At 51.9% G+C, this 7,402-nt stretch overlaps 1 pseudogene; it reads right to left on the minus strand.

The window, feature by feature from the left end:
- Positions 1-591: 591 nt before the first annotated feature.
- On the minus strand, positions 592-677 carry LOC119319813 (annotated as a pseudogene).
- Between the last annotated feature and the right edge of the window lie 6,725 nt (positions 678-7,402).

The following is a 7,402-nucleotide window of genomic DNA, read 5'->3' on the forward strand; positions in this document are numbered from 1 at the left end:
CTAGGGACATGCAAAAAAAATCTAAGATGAGGGGTACATATAACTGAATGACCAATGTGACGGGTCCTCATACCTGCACCACTAGCAGTGTGGTTTTGGTCCTTCTCGTGGTACTTCTCCCGCAACTTCACCTTCTCGAGGTCGCCGATGAAATGGTTGGTGGTGCCACTGTCAAGGTACTAGTTGGTATCGATGTTGTAGGAGCCATCAACAGCAGCAGCGACCTTGTCATCATCTTCATAGGAGGCTTCATCGTCATCAAAACGATACCAGCAGTCCTTGGACGTATGCTCGGAGTTACCACAGATCTTGCAGCGCACGGCATCCGGATGCGACTTGATGGACCCGGCACGACAACCCTTGTTGTTGGAGGAGGAGGGTTGCCCGCTACAGGAGTTGGAGTTGTTGCCGCCTCCTCCGTGCTTTCCCTTGGAGCGGCGAGGATCACGGTGGCGAGTGAAGGAGCCATCACAACCAAGAGTCGCGGTGTTCGCAAAAGACTTGAAGCCGCCCGATCCCTGGAACAACCCCACTACCTGGTAAAAATTACTCAGCATGGCGAAGAGTTCGTTGAGGGAGACCAGGGTGGTGTGCGCATCGAGGGCCGAGACTAGAGGTTGATACTCCATGTCGAGGCCATGGAGGATGTAGGAGATGAGTTCATCATCTTGCACGGCCAGCTCTTCGACGAGGTCGTGCATGTGCGCGAAGAAGGCCGTCACCGATTGGGTGCCCTTCTGTGTGTTCACCAGGGCCATGCGCATGTTGTTGTCACGTCTAAGGGACTAGGAAAAGAACCTGCCCGCGAGTGCCGCCCAGAGCTCGTGCATCGTGGTGATAGCTGTCACCTGCACCTCTTATGATCATGCGTGAACCCTGTGAAGTCGATTATATTGCACTCTCTCTTTGTTTCTCTTCAAGGAGAACCACCATTTCAAGCCTGTAGATAGCATGGGAGGCACAGGGAAAGATAGAGTCTCCTATTGAACGGCACAGATCCTCATGCACTATTGAACGGCCTACATAGCGAGCTCATTTGAGCTAGGGCACAGTTACTCCATGTCCTATATACAACCGTATCTAGTCATAGTGGAATCTTTAAAAGGTCCTAGATTTTGGAACGGAGGAAGTATTTTCTATTTACTGGTGACGGAATATGAAGTCTATGTTGGATTGCTAATGTATTGCTTTATCTTTGGAAAACACTTGCAATCTGTATTATTATTAGAAGCAATGCGTCAGACCAGTCAAGCGCCAATCCTAGTGTGACCTCACGGTCAGGATACTTCCGTCACGTCGCCCCTTTTCCCCAAAACAAATATGCGTCGCCCAGTTAACCATCCACGTCTGCCACCTGCATGGTAAGCACTTGCTCAGATCTACAAATACGCCGCCCACCACCTGCTCAGATCTGTTCACCTGCTCCTCCCCTCCTCATGGCCGCCCTTCACCAACAGGGTAAGCACTCCAGCCGGGAGGCTCACTAGTAGCAGCGAGAGGTCATCCACTAGCCCCTCGTGTTCCTCATCGGCATTGTCTACATTTGTTAAGTATCGTGATTAGGATATTATTCTACCTTGCCTTGTACTTCAAAATGATCATGTACTCATATATATGCCCACGAGGCTTAAGCAATACAAATAACAATTCGACCATCCCTCTCTCCCTTCTAACATGGTATCAACCTTACCTCGACCCTAAACCCTAGCCGTCGCAGCTTCCGCACCCGCGCGCCGCCCTCTGGGCGATCGGCCTCCATGACCGCCGCCAGATGGCTGCGCCGCCCGTACCTAGAGTTTGTTCGCCGTTGATCAGCTGTTCTAGAGAGTCTTTTTCCCGATCCATTGATTGGGGTTTTCATTCTCGCCAAACGATTGATCGGTGTTATTCTTCTTTGGTTATCCGATTCATGATCGGATTGAGTCGCCCATAGTCGCTTGTCGTCTGCATCGCGCGTCGTCGTCCATCGCATCGCCCAGCACCGCGTGGCCCTGAGAGCTCTCACGCGGCACCCGCGCGAGATTGGTTTTCCGTGTGGCGAATTTTTGTCGAAAGAGACCATCTGCCCAACAAAATGGTCAAAAAAGACCCCCTCTGGATGAAAGTGACAAAAAAGACCCCCTGGCCGTGGCGGCAGGTGCGCCGGGCGACACGTGGCACCTGCCGCCACGGTGGGAGGCGGCAGCCCCTGCCGCCAAGGCGCCAGGCGGCAGGCCGGTGATTACGGGAATCGGCGCGAGCAACCGAACGGGATGGCAGTGTGGGGCACGGCCGCCTTAGGTGGTGGCGGCAATACTGTAGCAGCGGGCCCTGCCGCTTGGAGGGCTGGCGGCAGGCCTGTGCACTGCACGCTGCCGTTTCGTTCGCTGTTTCACATGCCGCTCGTCGTTTTTCTGGGTTAGGCAACAACAACATTCTCCGATGGGGAAAACGGGTCATACACAGCACACGCACAGCTACTACTGCTAGTAATGCATTGGGAGCAGATAATTTGCAGGACGGGCTGCCGTTGCTGTTTGGCCCCGTCGAACACAATGAAACGAATTAAACGCAGTGGGGGAAAGCGACGAGCGGCATGGGAAATGGCGGTACGCAGCGCACAGGCCTGCCGCCAGCCCCCCAGGCGGCAGGGCCTGCTGCTACAGTGTTGCCGCCACCACCTGAGGCGGCAGGGCCCCACACTGCCATCCCGTTCCGTTGCTCGTGCCAATTCACGTAATCACCGGCCTGCCGCCTGGCGCCGTGGCGGCAGGGGCTGCCGCCTCGCACTGTGGCGGCAGGTGCCACGTGTCGCCCGGCGCGCCCGCCGCCACGGCGCAGGGGGTCTTTTTTGTCACTTTCATCTAAAACAGGTCTTTTTTGGCAATTTTGTTGGGCAGATGGTCTCTTTCGACAAAAAATCCCGTGTGGCTGCGTTTGGCTTTGGATTCCATGCTGTTCAAAGCACGTTACATGTTCGTGCTTGCATACATGCACGTGTATGATTATAGCTCTCTTACACAGACTAGAAGAACGCCCGTGCGTTGCAACGGGGCCACATTAACTTTAAGAGTTTAATATTAATATTCTCATACATATCAATCCTTCTCCTCCTTCCGTCTGCCACCGAGACAGGGACCTAGACTTTGTGCTGCTCTTATTGATTTAATGAAAAAAGTTATTTATTTCTGTTAGAACACAAATGCTTAGATAGCATCTGCATGTCAGGGAAGGATAATGTGGCCTGGATAGCATCTGCAAGTTAGGGAAGAATTATGCGACCGTGTAATATTTGGATAGGAACAAACATGGACGTGTGTTGCCCCGTTGCATTACCGCCCAACGAACATGGACGCCGCCGCCGGCGGCCCAGTGGAGCTCGAACCCGAGAGACTCTGCTGCTTGCTGGGAGGGGTCGGGGAGGGTCGGAGCACAGGAGCATTGACGTGAAGAGAGAGTAGGCCGGGGAGATTACTGTGCACGCCGCACAGCGACTTGGACCTCGAAGGGCCTTGGCTCTGTCAGGAGGAGGTCCCGAGTTCCTGCCGAGGACAGCCTGACGGGGGAGACGCACGGCCGCTCGCGCTGCCCGCAACGCGACCACGCCCTGCCCTAGGGTTCTGCGACGGTGGCAGCGTCGTCCACAGCCACACCCTCCCTGAGTCCTGCCCTGAAGTGGGGTTCCGAGATGGCGGCGGTGGCGGAGGTCTCTGAGGTTGGAGAGGGGCAAGATGTAGGACGGCGGAGGCTGGAGCCTGGAGCGATGGCGGCGTCTCGGGATTGCAGGCAGGGGGACGTGCGAGGTGAGTGTTTTTTTCACCGGTTTATGTTGTGTTGCCTGCACGGATATATAGGAGAACAAATAGGTGGATTATAATTCCTTCCATTGTATCAGTGCTGGGAAAGGAAGCGAGGGACAAAAATCAATCGAGGGGTCTTTAAGAGTAGAGATTAGTTAATTGGATTTTTCTTTAAAGTCTGTTATTTGTTTCCTTAAAATTTATTATATGTTTCCTAAATCAAATTGCATTGATGGGATGGATCGATTGATTTGGATAGTCTATTATTTGTTTCCTTCACATCCATTATATGTTTCCTAAAGCAAATTGCATTGATGAGATGGATCGTTTGATTATAATTCCTTTCATTGTATCAGTGCTGGGAAAGGAAGCGAGGGACAAAAATCAATCGAGGGGCTTTAAGAGTAGAGATTAGTTAATTGGATTTTTCTTTAAAGTCTGTTATTTGTTTCCTTAAAATTTATTATATGTTTCCTAAATCAAATTGCATTGATGGGATGGATCGATTGATTTGGATAGTCTATTATTTGTTTCCTTCACATCCATTATATGTTTCCTAAAGCAAATTGCATTGATGAGATGGATCGTTTGATTTGAGTAATTTAGTAAAGTTAGATCTGTGTCTTTTTGTACGGTAGGAAAGTGTTTGTTTAGAAGGAAATAGTGAAAAAATAAACTGATGGGGTGGTGGGAGGGGGGGCGAAAAAACCCAGACGAAAGTGGTGGGAGGATGACGAAAATAAAACGGAGGTGGGAGGATGACGAAAAAAAACCAGCGAAAAAAACCACGCAGACTATTCACCAAGTCGTCCATTAGGAGTAGAGATTGGCTGCCCGCTCTGGTACGTCCGACCGCGGATGCAAGTCGCCGCTGCCTCGTCGCTTGGCTCCATTTTCTGGATCTCGTTCGCCGTGCTTTCGGTACGATGAACCAAACGCTGCTGCATCGAATCGTGTGAAGATCGTCTCCGAGAATAGCGTACTTCCTCGATTAAGCAATGGGCTGCCGCTGCGTCGTCCCATCGGACTGCAGCGTCGTCGCCCTGTAGTTTTTCCCGCGGCTGCATAGACCCGCGCGCTACCGCTGCGTCGCCCTTTCTGGCCGTAGTGCCGCGGCCCACGATCCACCGCCGCCCCGAGGTGGCCCTTCTAGGCGTCCCCGTGGCTCCATTGATCCTCGTGCTGCTGCTGCGTCGCCCCATCGGGCCGTAGCGAGCGTGGCACGAAGCCTCCGCCACCGCCCGAGGCTGTCCCCGCAGTTGCACCGACCCGTGCTCTGCCGCGTCGCTGCCCCTTCGGGCTGTAGTGCCGTGGCCCGCAGTCCCAGCCGCCGCCCCAGGTCTTCCCGCCGTCGCCCCGACCCGCCTACTGTCGTTGTGTCGCCCCTTCGGGCCGTAGCCCCACGGCCCGCGGTCCACTTCATCGTCCCCGCACGTCGACTTTCCGTGTTACGGGCCGCGCCGTATCCCTCGACGTGGGAACACCACCGTCCGCGCTGGTCTTCGTCACGCTGTCGGGTTCCTCGCCTACTTCGAGCACCGCCGCCGCCGCCACTCTTCTCCGTAGCCGCCGCCGCCTGTCCACCTCCTTCATCTTCGTCCAGCACCAGCCCATCGCCAGCGTCGCCGTCATCTACCACGACCACTTCGTCTACTCCGACAACCGCGGGTGACATCGGCCCCGCATCGATTGGCGGCGCAACCGTCGTCGAGTCCTTCTCTGCTGGCCTCTCCGACTTCTCCGACATGGTGTACAACTCGTGTAGGTCACAATCTATGCATGCCCGGTGCTGCCAACACCAAAGTGTGCCTTCGTCCATGACGTGGCCCCGGGCCTGGCAAGCCTGGTACGGCTCTTCGCCAACTTCGTCTTTGCCCGTCTACGCATGCTCGGTGCTGGCAACACCGGTACGTGCCTTCATCTACGATGTATCCCCGGGCTTGGCAACCCCAGCGCGACGCGTTGTCAACAACATCTTCTCCCCGGCGCACCACTACTTCGACACTACTGCGCCCATGACTAACTCGGCGCCTCCTTGCGCCCGCGGCTCCACGTCGACTTCCTCGACACCGGCCACCCCGACTCGACATCAACCACGACATTCTTCGCACGGCTACCTCAACCACGGCTCCACCACACCCACTCTCGGCTACCTCGACAAACGGCACATGGGTCTACCGCCTGGCTTGAGCAACCTCGTCGGTTGCCACTCCAGCCACGACTTCCATGATGCATCGACCGTCACGACCCTGGGGGGTGTCCGTCGGCTTACCCTCGGATTCTTCTCCAGTCTCACCGTCTGCGTTGCTACCGTTGTGACTGCGGGGGGATGTTGAGTATCGTGATTATTAGGAAAGCTAGGATAGCGTAGGATATTATTCTACCTTGCCTTGTACTAAAAGATGATCATGTACTCCTATATATATGCCCACAAGGCTCAAGCAATACAAACAACTATCCCACCATCCATCTCTCCCTTCTAACAACATTGTTCGTGGTCGTGGCTTTGATCACATCGACACTCCTCCTTCCTCGACAACACCTGTCTAGAAAGAGGTGCACATGTTCAAGCATGCATCATAGCAGCGGGTGTTCTTCGATATCGTTGGCATGTCTCGGAACTATCTAGTGACTTCAGTACTCACTGTGACGGGCAAGGAAGCCTACTGCTGCCATGGTCGCACCGACGTGTCCCCCGCACACGTATCGTGCCATCGAGTTGGACCATGGTGGTTACATGCTCATATGACACAACCTAAGCATGTGTCCCATTCTTTGTTGTATCCTAAAGATAATTCTGGCAGCAAACACTATTGTTTTCAGAATCAAATTATATTTTGTTCTTTTGCAAGCGACTCTTTGGAAGCAAAGAATATTTTCTTTGGAAACATTTTTTCTCTTTTGGAAGCCATCATGTTGATATAAACACATATTTGTTTTCATTTAAAAAATTAATGCTACATCATTATAATTTTCTAATCGCCCGACGCACAAATTTCCTACATTGGAAACAAAATACAAGATGGAGACAATTTGAAAATTAGAAGCAATATTTATGTAGGCGAGCATATTTTTATTTTGGATGGAAGCAATGTCCTGATGTTTCCAGAAAATATATAATGTTACAAACACACCATACTACATATAGTCTACATATGCAAACATCATTAAAGATGGAAGCTAACTTTCCTACCGCTGGAAACATAAATTTAAGTGTTGTAAAGATTTTTTTTCTCAAATTGGAACAAATTTCAATATCGTTGGAAGCAAATTGAATAACTACATAAATGAGTTTTACTTAGTGAGGAAGCAAACGATAATCACATTTTGTTAGTGTTATTATTTTCCACACCATCCAGAAAATAACTTCCTAAATATCGTGCAGGATAGTGATGAGCACATCCAACATAATCGGAAAATCAGTTTCCTGATTTATAGTTAGCAAATCCCACATAATTAGCATTAACTGGGTCCTGTTTTGGAAACTCCCAACAGGAGGTGCTTTGCTTATCCAAAGGGTGTGCCGAATCCCATCCAATGGTTGATTACTAGTCTGGTAGGATGCTAGTCATCAGTAGTCTGATGCCTAGTGATGGCCTAATAAATTTTGGTTCATGGTCACT

Source organism: Triticum dicoccoides, chromosome 6A, assembly GCF_002162155.2.
Source record: "Triticum dicoccoides isolate Atlit2015 ecotype Zavitan chromosome 6A, WEW_v2.0, whole genome shotgun sequence".
Taxonomy (NCBI): domain Eukaryota; kingdom Viridiplantae; phylum Streptophyta; class Magnoliopsida; order Poales; family Poaceae; genus Triticum; species Triticum dicoccoides.